The sequence below is a fragment of the Pteropus alecto genome, unplaced genomic scaffold (assembly GCF_000325575.1).
Source record: "Pteropus alecto unplaced genomic scaffold, ASM32557v1 scaffold312, whole genome shotgun sequence".
NCBI lineage: Eukaryota > Metazoa > Chordata > Mammalia > Chiroptera > Pteropodidae > Pteropus > Pteropus alecto.
Genome location: NW_006433948.1, coordinates 1,322,558 through 1,335,884, shown reverse-complemented (window position 1 = coordinate 1,335,884; position 13,327 = coordinate 1,322,558). Strand labels below are relative to the sequence as shown.

General features: G+C 55.1%; 1 protein-coding gene across 3 annotated transcripts in view; it reads right to left on the bottom strand.

Moving 5' to 3' along the window:
* Nucleotides 1–13,327, bottom strand: part of STARD8 (StAR related lipid transfer domain containing 8) — a 67,424-nt gene that overhangs the window by 22,265 nt on the left and 31,832 nt on the right. The window contains exon 1 of one of the 3 annotated variants that reach the window (XM_025044457.1): nucleotides 6,462–6,643. The exons of the other annotated variants lie outside the window; for them this stretch is intronic. The gene's annotated coding sequence lies outside the window, so the exon portion shown is untranslated. Of the gene's footprint in view, nucleotides 1–6,461; nucleotides 6,644–13,327 lie in introns of those variants that run through there. 3 annotated transcript variants of the gene reach the window in all.

The following is a 13,327-nucleotide window of genomic DNA, read 5'->3' as shown; positions in this document are numbered from 1 at the left end:
GGGAAGCAGGATACACCGACAGCCCCTACGTGGTACACCACAGTCAGCTCATCGAGGTGAGTGGCTCCTCTCACCAGGACTGCCCTCTGCTGTGATGGCACAAAATGTGGCCCTACCCTCTGAGAGCTCCCCAGTCATGGGAGCTGGCTGGAGCTAAATGCCTAACAAATCAGAGAGAGCTGTGTGAGGTGCTCGGACCCAGGATTCTGGGGTTCAGAATCTACGTGCTGGAGTCACCAGAAAAAGATCATGGGGAACTCATCTGGGAAAGTTCAGGCTAGAAATAAACAAGAGAATGAGGGGCTTTCTCGAGCCCCATTTCCCATCCCATGGGCCACAAACATCAGCACGTGCAGAGGACAGTAATGAGGTTGGGAAGGTGACGCGTCTGAGGTCACTGGAGGAGGACCTGGAAAAGCTGAGGCGGTCTGGCCTGCAGAAGACGCAAGGGGATTCGGGCTCTGTCCTCAGACCCGTGAAGGTCAGAGACAGCACACAGCGTCTAGGCGGTCCCGGGGAGCGGAGCTGGGGCCCAAGGGGAGGGGTCACATGGAGAGAGTTCAGCACAACATAAAAATAAAACTTTTGGACATTCCACGGCTGCAGATGGGTGAGCGGGAACTGCACAGGTGCTTGGCCAGAAGAGCCGACCTTCAGAGGACAGGTGGACTGAGCGCCCTGGAAAGGCCCTACTTCGCCGAGCTGTCGCTTCCTACCTCTGGGGTACCGCGGGAGGAAATGTAGAGGTGACTGGGGCTGGCTAGGCCCTCGGCCGGTTCCCACAGACACCTGGGATCCTCAGCTGCACCTTGGGCTGGTACTACCCAGGGGGAGCAGGTCACTCATTAACTTGTGGTTGAATGGGTCAGAGGGTGGCCAGCTGGGACAGATGCAAACATGGGGAGGGGCTAGAGAGCCAGCCCAGGCCAGCGCGAACTGACGGGCCAGCTGACAGTACTCACGGACTAGGCCCGGCACGATCTGAAGCCAGCTCGCCTTTCCCTTGTGGATCAGAAAAAGGTCTTGACTGGGAACGTACACTTTCATAGCTGGAAGGGAGCCTGAGAGACCACCGAGTCTGTGCCACCCGCCCTACCCATTTTACCGATGTGGAAACTGAGGCCCTGAGAACAAATGTCTTCTGTAAAGTCACTCACGGAGAGAGAGCTAGGAGAGGCCATATTTCCTCACTGTAGAGTAGGGCCCACAGGGTCCGTGAAATGTTGGCTCCTTCTCTCGCTGAAACTGCAGAAAATCTCTCATGGTCTAGAGCTTTCTAAATTGGACCTGGGTCCTAGCCTGCCCCTTCCCAAATCCCCTGCTAGTCAAGATACGGGCTCTCCGAGGAGGGGCTGTTCTTTCAGCCACGTGGCAGTAACTGGCCTGGTGTGAAGGGACCCATAGCTGTAGTGAAAATGCACACACGAAGCCCCATCTGACCTCAAGTCGTGGCAGACCCTTTTGGGGGGCCTTTCGTGCTGTTTTAGACTTTCACGTTGAGATCAGGGTGTCAGCTGCTCCTGGAAACACCTACCCCCTGTGACTCTGATGCCTCCAAAAACCCTCACGTCATCTCAATCCCTACCAAGTCAACCCCGTCACCACCTGAGCTGAATGTGTGTCCTTGAAGCAATGTCACTACTTCTGTTTGCCCAAGCGAAGACAGAGGGGCAGAAGTTTAATTGGCCCTAGAAGTTCTGGTGACTGAATGTTTGTTAATGTCCCCTTGGGGGAAGGTGAGGGTTCAGGATGGGTCCCTTTAAGGCCCGAGGTGGACAGAGGGTTGCTTAATGGCCATGCTGAAGAGGTGACTTTCCAAGGTGGTTATTATGTGGCTCAATCATTAACCAAGCAGTGGCAGGACCCCTGGCTGTCTGAAAGGGGCCACTCGTTTCCCAAGGACAGCCCAAGGGCAGGAGGCTGCAGCCAGGGCGGCGCTCGCACGTCTCTCCCTCCCTGTCATGCCAGCTCTGGGGCAGAGGGAAGAGGCCTGGAGGAGGGAAGCTCTCATCAGCCCCACACGAGGGTGGAGGAGGGCTGGCCCGGATATGGAGGAAGTCAGCACACCCTTGTTGGGGCGGGAGGGAAAAGCGAGACAGTGAGGGTTTTTATCATGAATGGGAGAGGAAGCTCCAAGCTGGGCCATGGCGATTAGATGACAAGTTGGGAAAGACGCTCATCCTGAATGCATCCTGTTTTGCTCCAAACTGGCCTCAGGGGCCAGGAGCAGGGGAGGGGCCAGTAGGACAGCAGCCTCCCAGGAGGTCTTCCAGGCCGGTCCCCCTAAAGCTCATGGGTGGCCCTGGAACTGGGGCTTCTTGGGTGGGGGGTGGGGGGAGAGGCAGCACTCCCAGTTACCTCTAGAGAATCAGGGCTTGGACTTTCCACACAAGAAGCCTCCGGAGTCAGCCTCGGAGACCCCAGAGGGAGCCCACAGAGACAGGGAGGCCGGCACTGTAAAATGAGGGCTATGGCTCCAGAATCCCTCCAGCTGGGACCTTTCCCGAGCCTCTCTGTCAGTCACCTTCCCCTTAATCCAATGCACTCACTCCCTCCCTTCTTCCCGCCCTCCCTCGGCAGGCCTCCCAGTGCAAACCATCCTCCTTAACAACTGGAAAGACGCTCACTGCTAGGATATTTGGTGATACGAAGGGGCTGTTTTAGGTGTCATAGTGGCACCGTGGCTATATTTTAATGAGCCCCTCCCTTTTAGAACTTCCTAATGAACTATGTGTATGTAAACTGATAAGGTCTCTGAGATTCATTTCCAAATAACCAGAAAGAAAGAGGTATAACTAAGGAAGGATCAGCCGGGGGCTAATGGCTGTCCATCTCTACTTTTGCATATGTTTGAAATTCTTCAGAATAATTTGTTTTGAAAAGCCCTCACCAAACTAAAGACTTGCTAAAGACTCGCTATGCCTCACAGCACCGATGCCACCACCGCAGGGAGGAGGCGAGAGAACTAAAGTGTTAAAATCAGCCACATTCAGAGACTGTGATATGCTAAGCGCCCTGCAGCCAGCCAGGCCAGGAGGACGGACACCTGCAGAACAAAGGAAGGTTTCTGCTGGGATCGCTAACAGCCCATTTCCCCACACCCTGAAGGGAAACAGGAAAAATAGTCGTTAAGTGGCGCCCTACACAAAATAAGATCATTCATTCCCTGTGGCTGAGACCACGGGGAACCTGTGGATCGGAGGCTGGGAACTGCCAGCCTTTCACGCTACATGTTCCTACCTCGTCAGCTACAGACTTTTCCCTTCCTCGCGGGATGCCGATGCCATCCCTCGAAAATGAGTAAACAAAGTCTTTAAACTGTAACTCACAGGAACTGACACGTGATATGTAAACTCAATTCCCTGGGGTCCCTCTCAGTGACTTTTTTCTCTGTCTTTCTGCTTTCCCTATCTCTCTCTATTGTCTCGGTCCCTGAGGCTCCCCCGGGCGCTCTCACGACCCCGCCTCTGAGAGGAGACCACGCTCTGTCTGGGGAGCACAGATCGTCACCCCTTTTCTAATAAACTTTCCTTTTGATACTGACTTTAGCGGGCGTTTGAATCCTTTCTTGTGCGCAGCAAAGAATCTCGTTCTCTCTCGGTGCGGGGCTTAAGCTGCCCCCACTCGGAGAGTTTGCCCCGTCCTGCGTCATCACTAACTTCCAAACTAGATGGCGGATTCCCTGAAGGTGGAGTTACACTGTGTCCTCTAGAAGACTGAGCACTAAGCGTGGACTCAGTCATTTGGACAGCACTTGGCCGTGGGTCTACTCACTTATCCAGTGAAGTAGAAAAAGGGGGGAGGGGGAACCAAGGGTCTGATGGTCAAGTGAAGGGGCAGAGCCTGAATTTAAACCTCCCTGGGTCCAGCTCCTTCTCAGTCCCCGGTTCTTTGCCTCCCGCCACCCTGGACCCCTGAGGAACTTAACTTCCAGTCCTACAGTCCCTGCCACTTGGGGGAACAGGTACAGGAACCATCAACCTGTGAGTGAGTTCCCAGGGCAGAGGGCTGGGCAAGAGACTCAATACACAAACACAGCACTTCAGACTGTGACGGCGGCCCGTACTGTGGCCTCCAGTCCACTGATTTGAGTTTACCAGGACCAACACTTGCCCCCCCCACACACAAATCAAGACCCCAAGTCACAGATGACTAGAGCCTTAAACACTTGATACTATCAAGTGTGTGCCCGGCCCTATGTTCCGCTGCTCTGTTTGCATTGTGGGTGGAGGAGACTCGACTTCCACCGTAAAGCCCTTGCGTCTTTGAGAACCCCTCTATTTTATCCACTAACAGAACCCCTCTATTTTATCCACTAACAGCCTCCTGAACCCAGAGCTATGGCGCTTGATCCTACGGAAACTGAGAACCAGAGGAAAAAGTTCTTATTCTGTTCAAGCCAGCGACAACTCCTCCTTCCAGCCACAGACTCCTCACCCCACTTTCCCGAAGAAGGTGGGGGCACAGCCTGCCTCGGTTAAGCCTGCTATCCGTTTAACCTGAACCTTCCATGGTTGAAACAGAAAGCTCCAGCAAGTCACCTAGCAGGAAAGCAGTGGCGGCTGTGACAGCATCCCCATCAGAGATTCCAATCTCTCCTCCCTTTGGGACTTTCTTTTGTGTCACTGCTACTATCCCTATACCTGGCTCTGCGGTTCCTCTGCTACCTCTGCAATCCATAGCCCTAAGAATGGAATTTTAAAACGTCAAGAACACAGAGAGGGTCAAAGCTCGGGCCTCCGTGTGCCACCGTCTTTGCCCCACTGCTGAAACACAGGTGGTATGTTTCATTAAGGAAGTCCCGTCCCCGACACTCACAGGATACACAGTCCCTCTGCACACCTTCAGCCCCTCTTCTTGCTCTGAACACCTCCAGATGTCATCTCCCAGCATCCTCTTCTCTCCAGACTGGGGAGTGGAGCTGCAGATGCAGAGAGATTTAGCATACTTCTCCAAGAGTAGCTTAAGGCGGGAGACAAGGCGAGCGAACGGGGGAGACTAGACAAACTGTCCACGTGATGTTTTCCAGCGCTAACTACAGAGGTCCAGGGAAGAGAAAGCCCGTATCCCAAATCCAGAACATAGTTGGACAAAGGCCAATTCCCAGAAATGGGGACCAGCCCAGAATGGCCAGCGATTTGTAGCTGCAGCTTTAGGGTGAAAGAGTTCCCCACCCCCAACATCGTCATCCCCGTCACACTCTTCCCAGTTGCTCCATCAACTAACTACTCAGAAACCACCTGTAGCCCCCACCTTCTCTGCGCCCTTGGGCTGGCTGCCTGTCCTGGAAACCGCAGACGAGAATTGTCTGTCCTCCATTCCAGAAAGATGAAAGTGAAGGGAAAATACAAAAAGCAGTTAAGACAGATGGTGGGTGGGGACAGCAACCCCTAGAGTGGGGATGGGAACGGGTCCCACAGTAGCAGTCAGGGTTGGAAAGACCTGAGTACTGCAGCCCAACTCTGGGGCCCGATCGACAGAGATGACCCAGGGACCTGCAGCCCAACTCTGGGGCCCGGGATTTCTGTGTTGGCCTCAGCCGGCCCCCACCTTCAGGGTGGCTGCTGTGTGGTACTCCGCACAATCACGGAGAAGCTTTCCATATGCGCAGCTTCTCTCGCTCCAAGTGTCTCAGAGACAACCGTTTACCTGCTAGTTAGGAGCCTGGACCCATGCACCGAGTCACCAAACATCAGGGTGGAAGAGACTGGCCGTTTAGATACCGAAATCCAGCCCAGCATCTGAATTGCAGTTGAAAACACTGCGGCCTACAGAAGCTGCATGACTCTCCTAAGGTCACATCAATTAGCAGCTGGACCCTGGTTTCCTGAGTCATAAATTCAGTGCTCAACTTTAAAGAGTTAGAAGAGAAATGGAGAGAGCCCCAGACTACCTAATTTAGAAAGCCCCAAAATTTCCATTAAGAGGCTCAAAAATTCTCTAATCCAGAACCGTTTGGGACTTCATGGGGAAACTGAGCCCCGTAAGATGCGACTTATCCAAAGGTTTTCACTTGATTCCCCACGGCTGCCCTAATGCCAGGAAAGTCCGGGGCGTTTCTCAGAAGGGAAGGCAGTGGCCGAGGGAAAGCCCGTATCGCCTGACCCGGGGCTTCCTGGAAATGCCTTCAAAAACAGAGGAAGGAGGAGAAGGGTAGGAGAAGCGGTGTGACCCGGCCGCAGAGCCCCGAGCCCGACTGCCCCCGCCCGGCTCCAACTCCCCTTCGAAGCCCCAGAGCGACGGCTCCAGACTGTGTGCAGCCAGGCCGGGGTATAACGGGAGGGCAGCCGCCTTCCGCCACCCTCCTCGCGGGGCTTTCCCGGGAGAAGGGCGGCTGGCGGGCTCAGGGATTCCCCCAGTTTCGGCGACTCCAACCCCAAATCCCGCGGTCGAAGGGTGGCTCTCGCCTCGCTTCCCCCGCCTGGGTCCGGGTCTCCCCCTGCAGTCGCGCCAACTCCTACCTGGAGGCCGCGTCTATCGCTCGGTGTTCTAGACCCCGACACAGCGACCAGAGGGCAGGAGGCGACGGCAGGCGGGACTACTCCGTCCGGGGCACGCGCGGAGCCCGGGGTCGGGCGGGGGTAACGGTGCCAGCCAGAGCAGCAGCTGCTGCAGCCGCTTAGCTGTTGTCAACCCGAAGCCACTCTCGGCGCAGGTGGGGAGGGAGCCTCGGCGAGCTGGGCTGCAGAAATGCCCCGCCCACCTACAGGGTCCGAGACCAATGAGGGCGCAGTCCGGCCCACCGGGCTCTTCTGAAAGTCGCCCAAATTGTGGTAGGCGGGGCCGTGCATTCCAGCTCCTCCAATCGCCGCGTCGCTGCCTCTTCTTCGGGTCATACGGCTGGGAGCGGAGGGAGAGAAGGCGAAAGCCAAGAGCCAGCGACTGAGGGTGAAGGAGCGAGCTGGCCAGGGACTTAGACTAATATTTATTGAGCTCTGGATGCGTGGCACCGTGTTGGGGGATTTAAGTACACATGCCACGTGCACGGGCAAGTTCGGCGGCTCGTTGAGGATAATTTACCGAGAGAGTTCAGAAGAGACGACTTCGGTGAGATCTCAGATTAGTGGGCGCAACCAAGGGAGAACCGGGACATTAGGTATTTGAATAGGACGTCGCCACTCCTACCTCGCTCAGGCTCCATCACTCTGCGACTTCCCCACTACCCCCATTTCTCTGCCCCGAGTCCAAACTCCACCTCCGCGGAGAAATGCATGGAAAACTTGGAGGCATCCGCACTGATCATGGCCGAAGAGAGCTCCCAAGAGTTGTAACAGCGAGTACCCCCAGAAAACCCGTTGAAATTCAGTAAGAAACAAACAGACTATTAACACTTGATTTCTCTCTTGCCTTTCCTCACAACCGTCCGAGACAAGTTCGCAACCTCGATTTCATTGCCGACTTGGGGACTCCTATCAGCTGGGGATGGGAGTACCCAAAAGCCCCTGCGTCCAACCACCATTCTCCACATTTACAAGCGCAGACACTGAGAAGAGATGACTCACTTAAGTTTAGCCGGCAAACCCACGGCAGGGACGGTAGATACCTGCACACTGGTGAATTTCTCTATACCTAACAGATGGGAGAAATGAAGCTGAGGTTCTTAGAAAGCACAGACTGTATTCATCTAACTTGTTTGCTAGAGTACCCAGCACAGGTGAGAACAGACATCAGTGATTCTTACGGTAGCAACTTTCTTAAGGTCACCCAAGGCAGCGTTAGAGCCAGATCTAGTCCCAGGTGCACCGCCCCCCACCTCTGGCCTTCAGTCCTCTAAGGCAAGCTTGAATTAATTCCTCCACTTTCCTTCTCTACCAGCCCTGATGAGAATCAGAGGAGAAATGATGAAATAAAGGCAGCTCCAGTGTGTACCCTTCCTTTCCTCTCAATTGCAAGACTGCAGGTAGCACTTTGTTCAAGATGAGCCATGTCCCTGCGGGTCTTGGATATGGATAAGGCCTGTACACTGGAACTTGCTCCTGGATACAAATTCCTACCCCAAGTCAAGAACTCTTATGATGGGTGGGAAGGGAGGCTGAGCTGTTATATCTGTAAGCATCCCTAAGGCTGAATTGAAGCCAGACTTATCTTGCTTCTGGAAAACGCTAGAAGGACATAAAAGTGCGGGTCTTGCAGTGATCCTATAGTCTCCACAGAGGCAGGAAACCATGTCAGAGCTGATTCCTTCCAGCCATACAGCAGTTTGTCAGTAATGTTTCTTAGTGGGTGAATGAATGTCAAAAGATATTCAAGGGGTGACCATGAAGAACTTACAATTGTACGAATGAGCAAACTCAACTTATCTTTCAGTAGATACATTTAACAGATATGAAGGGCTCTGAGACATCCAGTTCTTAAAAAAAAAAAAAAAAGGCAATCAAACCAGAGAACTACAAAAGGGAAAACTATAGAAAGTACAAAAAGTACAAAAACCACCAAAAGAGCAACTGACATAAATAACTAGAACGAGAGCTTCACAGTGCCTGGCATAGAGTAGGTATTCCATAAGAATACCTGTTGAATGACTTCGTGAACACAAAAGTCAAGGAAAGCTAAAATCCTAATATTTGCCATCTGCATTGTGACATTTTGAAACGGCCCAAGCGATGTCTGGGCTATTTCTTTCGGTCCTGTTTGATCTCCTTCCCTTATCCCACGAGCTTCAGAAAGGCAAGGACCGAAATAGGACCAAAATAGCTCATCTCTTTCAATCCCACCGCCATCTCTTGCTCCCCAAGCCACCGCCCCCCACCCTCTGATATAAGCCAGTCTCACAAAGAGCAGATATTCATTCAGTAATGGTGCCTGGAACGGATGAGGAAATTGTCCCTTTTCACAGGCTCCCTTTGGGGCTGTATCTCGAGTGGCTCTAGCGATAACTGGAGACTTCTTAGGTCCTTGGTGTTGCTCTTTGCACAATCACCCACTCTTGCCCGTGTGTGCCATAGCGCTGCTGCTGCTGTCCTGGATGCCTGCTCAGCCATCAGTCAGGAAATCGAGGAGTGCATGAGAGCTGAATGAGGGCGGATGAAAAAGCTTCGGGGTGTGTGCCTGCACCAAAGCATGGGGCTCCCCTCGTTCTACCACCACAGGCCAGCTGCATCGTGCAAAAGGCAGGACAATAGATTCTGGGGCCGGATGGCCTGGGTACAAAGTCCAACTCTGCTACTAACTAGCCGCGGGACCTTGGGCAAATTACTTTCCGACTTTCTGTGCCTCAGTTTCCTCCTCTGTCAAGTGTGGAGAATAATCACAGCCCTGACGTCATGCGACTGTTGAGCAGGTCCACTGGGCTAAATCTCACTTAGAATGGCGGCTGGCACATGGAAAGTGCTTCTAAGTTTTAGACATGGTGACAGAGGCCCCAAGCAACAGTGTATGAGCCCTGGATCAGGAAGTAGGACAGCTGGGTGCTAGTCTCAGCTCTACCACTTTCCGGCTGCGTCACCAGAGCAAGTCAGTGTGCGCTCCAATCAGCAGTTTCTCCACCTGCCAAATGAGGGTAGAGCACAAACCCTACCAGGCAGAGTTGAGACAGGGGATGCGAGGGTACACTGTGAAGTGTAGTGACAGTGGCAGGATGGCACCGGATATGTTGCAGAGCTAAGCTTTGCTCCAGGGTTAACCAGCCCTTTTCTTCCAGGGGGTGGCAAAGAGAAACTCCATACGCTGCTACCCTGAGCCTCACTCCAAGGCACCCGGGTCCCAACGAGTGCCTGTCTGAGGACTTCCAATAGTCCCCGCACCCCTCTCTGCCTAGGGATGGGGGGTCCCCAGGCTGCTGCGGGCAGACCCATAGCCCCACTCTGGAATGGCTGAGGGTGGTGTCGGGAAGGAACCAGGCAGACCCTTCCGTTATGCTTTTTCATGCAGCTGAAGGAGCAGCAGCAAGTAATTCCAGGCAACTCAGCAGGACAGGAAGAAAAAGGGGAGTAGGAGCCTGGGGGGAAAATGAATTACACCCAGCCAGGCCCGGCCAGCCATGCCCGCGGGTGCCCTCGCACTTCCACACACGTTCCTGCGCGCCTCATCGAAAGCCCACCAGTCGGGCTGGGAGGGTCAAGGCCTGCTCCCTGGTGGTTTGGGGCCCCCACCCAGCCTCACGAAAGGGGGCTACTGATCAGGCTCCCACGACGTGGGATAGCTAGTTACAGCTCACGAAAACATCCTGAGGAGACGTTAGCACTAAGAGGGACAGCTAGAGAATGGCCAGCCATGTGAGGGGTGGGCGGTGAGAGGGGCTTGTGAAGGTGAGGGGCGCAGCGCCACCTCAGTGAGCATTGCCAAGTGGGGCTGAAGGACAGAGAGCTAGGTCTGGGAAGGAGCACAAAGACCCCCTCTCAGCCCACAGCCCAGGGGACCACGGTGGCTGTGCTCACCCCACATGTCAGGGGACCTGGAAGGGGGAGCCCTGGGCTGCCGTTTCAGGGTTCACCAACCTTCTCTAGGCTCCCCAACCTTAAGCTGGGACACAGAGGCGTTCATTCCCTCCCACCTGCAACCTAGAGCCACTGAGAGGAAAGTGTCAGGGCAGCTGGTGAGGTCTCCAGGCACTCGGACCAGGCAGCTGGAGGCGGAGAACCCAAGGCCACTCAGTCCCTGTCCCCGGCTCCTCTCCAGACACCGAAGAGCCAGTCCCCTTTCCCCTAACAAACACCCAAGTATCAGCTTGATGAAGGGCTGGCCCCAGCATCCACTTAACAGACCCACCCTGCTGTGACAGTGTGATGGGCCGCATTTCACACCCACTAAAGGCCCCTGGCCTGGCTTAACTGGCCCATCTTAGGCTCAAAAGGTTCTCTGGGGCAGGCAGACAGAGCAGCCTCCACCCCCCCACCACACACACACTTGTTCCCTCAGGGAGGTCTGCCTGCCTTGGCCCAAACGAATAGGTGAGGTCACTCTGGGCAGAACACTTGGTGACTGCGGCACAGACACCCAGAGCAGGATGTCCACCCCCTGCACACCCCACCCATTCCTGTCCTTCAGAGGAAGGTCACAGGGTGGTGAGGGAAGATGAGGAAAGGCAAGCCCGCTTCGAACGCAAGCCCCTCGCACCCTCCCCCTGCACGCATAGCTACAAGCAGCAGCAATCGAGGGAACCCCCTCCCCCTCCCCCAACAGTCCCCTGTGCCTTATTTGGGTTCAGTCCTTAAGTTTGGCCTCTCATAGCTAGGCTCAGTTTCCTCATCTGGAAAAACAAGGCTGGGCCCTGGTTCTAGTGTCCCTTCTTTCCAGCACATTCTCTGCTTCAGGGAGCTTTTCGCTGTGTTCCCGTGGGGATGTGGTGGGGGCGGGGGGTCCTCTGAGGATGGGGAGTAGCTGGAAGCCAGGCCAGAAAGAGCAGAGAAAATAGAAAAAGCAAGCAGAAGGCAGAGGCCAAGCCAGTCTGGAAGGCCGGAGACCTGGCCTCTGCTTCCAGCACCGCCCCCAGCTCACCCCGCGGCAGTGGACAGTCAGAGTCCCCGAAAAGAGATCAGGATCCCATCCCCTTGCCTGGGAACCTTCCACATGGCCCTCGGAGGAAGGAGCTCCCGAGACAAAACCTGGGAGGGGGGTGGCGAGGAAGAGATGGAGGAGGAGGAAAGAGGGGGCTCCTCCTTCCCACCTATGGGCTCCACCATAAATCAGTCTGACCTCATGTACAAACAGATCCAGTGCCCGTGGAGTTGGAAGGCTGCTGGAGCGGGGGTGGGGGAGGAGCTTTTATGGGCTCTGCCCAGTCTAACGCTGCGATTATGGGCCTCTAGGTCTTGACAATCTCACCTCAAGCAGACAGAGCCCGTCCCCTGGACACCCACTCACCCTGTGTCCCTTCCCTGGAGGACGGCTCTCAGAGGTTTCAGAATGACATCAGAGAGGACCTGGGATGTGTGGTTAGGCTCAAGGGCCACAGGACAAAGGGTCTGGGCTCTTATTGGTCTTAGAATCCGTGTCCTCCCTCAATGGGAGGCTCTCCAAGTACAGCTCTCCTCTCCCCTCCCCCAACACCCCTTCTCTCTCTCTCTCCGCCCCGCCCCCCACCTTTCTCACTAAGTAAAATTTCTCATCGGACCCTCAGCCGGGGCTGGGGCTTCCCTATGCACATGTATCAACCTCTCAGTCAACATGGGCACCCAGGCACTGGCACAGGGCTGGGGCAGGGAACAGGGCAGATGGGCCCACCAGCTGGGGTCCCTATCTTCCTGGAGCTCCCACGCCAGTGGGGGAGGCAACGGCAGCCCCAGACAGAGAATGCCCAACTCAAGCAGGTGAGCAGCCAGGTGAGGTCCAGAGGACAAGGAGAGAGGTGGGGCCGCAAGGCTCCCAGGTTAGACAACACATCATGTGTCTGGATCCATAGACCCCCAGGATCAGGGGCAGGACACTGCAATTCTGGCTTCTACCCTGCTTCTGCCGCGGGGATGCTGTGTGACCCTGCTGAAAGTCTTGCCGTCTCTGAGCCTCGATGTCCACATATGTACAATTAGAGGGTTTGGTCTGAGCATCTCTGCCGGCCCGTTCAATGAGTTCATGTTCCATGACAAATCTATGTTGAGAAACCCAACCCAGTTTGCCATTTCCTCCCTGCCCTTTGGGTGAGAGCAAAGGAGAACTTACTGGGGAAAAGGAATGGGCAGAGCCCGGAAAATGTTTTAACTGCTCAAAGAAATGTATATTTTTTTTCCAATTTGTAAAAAGACAAAGTGCCAGGCACTCTGTGAGACCCGCTGGAGTGTAAACGGGCCTTGGGATGGAGCTTTTATTCAATTCAAGCTGAGTCAAAAGGTGTTGCGGGGGGCGCTAGGCTGTGTCATGCAGCTAGGGGACGGAGCGGAGCGGTAAAGGGCCCTCGAAGGGATGGGGGAGTTGTGGGGAGTTATAGAATAGAGTGAGACTCAAGGATCTGAGATAAAAGACAGACGGGGCAGACAACGTAATGAAGAGGTGAAAACGTGGGCTGAGGGTCAGACACACAGTGGGACGGGAAGGCAGACAGGAGGGTGGAAGGCCAAAGCCAGAGGCAGAGACAAAGTCCCGTAGGAGTCAGGGGTATGGGACGTACTGTTTATTAACTGCCTACGGTGCGGAATGTCTCAAGCGGGGATACTGCCAGCCAAGGGTGGGGTTCGGACAAACGGACGCGGTGCTAATAGATGAAAACGGGACTGGAACCCAACACGAGGGGACCGGGAGCTCGGCGGAGACGCCAGGACGGCAGCGGCGAGGCTCTCGGCCAAGTGCAGCGCGGAGCCCTGACCTCCCGCCACGGTCCGCCCGGTTCTGTTCACCTGGTTTCCAGCGCGGCGGGCCGCCCCGGGCGCCCTTCGCACCCCACGGCGTCCTCGGC